This window comes from Echiichthys vipera, assembly GCF_963691815.1.
Source record: "Echiichthys vipera genome assembly, contig: SCAFFOLD_46, whole genome shotgun sequence".
Taxonomy (NCBI): Eukaryota; Metazoa; Chordata; class Actinopteri; order Perciformes; family Trachinidae; genus Echiichthys; species Echiichthys vipera.
In genome coordinates, this window is record NW_028154818.1 from 87501 (window position 1) to 90000 (window position 2500).

Below are 2500 nucleotides of genomic sequence, written 5' to 3' on the forward strand. Positions count from 1 at the left end.
ATTAAAATAAAATAAAAATAATCAGTGAAAATAAGATACTTTACTACAGGGACTAAGAAATAAAATTGTGATTAAAAATATTATATTTACACTTATTAATATTAAATATATTATAATATAATTAATAATAATTATAATCATCATTATCATTATGACGTCACCAGCGAGTCACGGTTTCCTTGGTTCCCAGAAAAGCGTCAGAGTGAGATGTCACTACGTCATCCTCCCCGGTGGAGGCCCCGCCCCTGCGCTACGTCACCACAGCGTCATCATAAACATGATGACGCATAAACTTTACTGGAATTATAGTTTTGATAAAACATTTACAAAAGAGAAATCATGTTTAATACTAGAACATATTTAAATAAGTATAAATAATATAAATATGATTTATGAGTGTTTATATTCTAACATATTAAAAAACAGCTGCTCATACTTAATACCGCCCCCTCATGGTGGTTCAGGTCTGAGTCCCTGTGACCCTGAGGGCTGTGGTCTGGACCCGTCCCCTCATGGTGGTTCAGGTTTGAGTCCCTGTGAACCTGAGGGCTGTGGTCTGGACCCGTCCCCTCATGGTGGTTCAGGTCTGAGTCCCTGTGACCCTGAGGGCTGTGGTCTGGACCCGTCCCCTCATGGTGGTTCAGGTCTGAGTCCCTGTGACCCTGAGGGCTGTGGTCTGGACCCGTCCCCTCATGGTGGTTCAGGTTTGAGTCCCTGTGAACCTGAGGGCTGTGGTCTGGACCCGTCCCCTCATGGTGGTTCAGGTCTGAGTCCCTGTGACCCTGAGGGCTGTGGTCTGGACCCGTCCCCTCATGGTGGTTCAGGTCTGAGTCCCTGTGACCCTGAGGGCTGTGGTCTGGACCCGTCCCCTCATGGTGGTTCAGGTCTGAGTCCCTGTGACCCTGAGGGCTGTGGTCTGGACCCTGGTGCTCCTGGTCTCCCATGGCAGAGTGGTCTCAGGCGAGGGGCCGGACTAAGAACGCCTCACAAAGACTCTACGGACGAACCAGGAAGAGGAGGAGAGACCCTGCCCGGAGGAAGACCGGGGCCCCCGTCTGGAGCCAGACCCAGGCAGAGGGCCCCTCCCCCCTCTCCATCCTGTGGCCCCTCCCCCCCCTCCATCCTGTGCCCCCCCCCCCCCCCCCCCCCTCTCCATCCTGGGGGCCCTCCCTCACAGGAGGACCCTCTGGGGTCGGGGTGCTGCTGCACGGGGGGCAGTGAGGTGAGGGGCCTGGAGGGTCCAGACCCGGGCAGCAGAGGCTCTGGGGACGTGGAGCGTCTCCTCTCTGTGGGGGAAGGAGCCGGAGCTTGTGAGGGAGGTGGAGCTCCCAGTTAGATCTGGGGGGGCTCACCTCCACACACAGTCTGGATCTGGACCCGTGCTCCTGGATAGGGGCTGGACCCTGGTCTTCTCTGGAGGGGCCCAGGGTGTGAGGGGCCGGGCGGGTGTGGGGAGACTCTCAAACCCCCGGCTGAGCGCCGCGGTGTTGGAGTTGACCCCGGTGGACCAGAGGGTGGCCTCCTTACGCCTGCGGGTGGTGGGGGGGGGACTCTGACTGTTGTTGGTGCAGATGCAGCAAACAGCAGTTCAGAGTCTGGGGCCTTCTTGGAGACCCTGAATGGAGTCCTGCATGGGGCTCCAGTAGGGGACTCCAGAGTCCTGCTGGGAGACTTCAACGCCCACGTGGGCAACGATGGAGACACCTGGAGAGGCTGATTGGGAGGAACGGCCTCCCTGATCTGAACCCCAGCGTCTGGTGTTAGACTTGTGTGCTGGTCCTGGATCCTCTTTAACAAACACCATGTTGGAACAGAAGGAGGCTCAGAAGTGGACCTGGGTCCAGAGCACACTAGGCCAAAGGTCCAGGATCCAGTCTGTGATGGTCTCATCTGATCTGAGGCCGGATGTTTTGGACACTCGGGTGAAGAGAGGGGCAGAGCTGTCAGCTGATCACCATCTGGGGATGAGTGGGTCAGAGGACGGGGAAGGTTCTGGACAGACCGGGTAAACCCAAACCAGTAGTGCGGGTGAACTGGGACCGTCTGGAGGAGGCCCCTGTCCCAGAGACCTTCACCTCACACCTCCGGAGGAGCTTTTCTGGCGTCCCTGTGGAGGTCGGGGGCATCGAACCGGAGCGGGCGATGGTCAAAGCTTCCACTGCTGAAGCTGCAGCGGTGAGCTGTGGCCTCAAGGTCTCAGGTTCAGCCGAGTCTCCTCCAGGACGCCTGAAGCCGAGTCTCCTCCGTTGTGCCACAACGACTCGGACGCGGCAGCAGAGGCACAAAGGTGAACTCTGGTTTCATGCTCTCGTGTCGGTTCATGTCACCTGCCTGGCTTCAGCCTCGGCAGGTGTGAGGGGGTCTGATCTGATGGTGTTCATGTCTCCCGCCTGGCTTCAGCCTCTGCAGGTGTGAGGGGGTCTGATCTGATGGTGTTCATGTCTCCTGCCTGGCTTCAGCCTCTGCAGGTGTGAGGGGGTCTGATCTGATGGTGTTCATG

General features: G+C 56.8%; 1 protein-coding gene across 1 annotated transcript in view; it reads left to right on the plus strand.

Annotated features, from left to right (window-relative positions):
* The window catches only part of LOC310966355 (methyltransferase-like protein 27), a 36673-nt gene that overhangs the window by 2827 nt on the left and 31346 nt on the right, over positions 1-2500 (plus strand). The gene's annotated exons all lie outside the window — the stretch shown is intronic.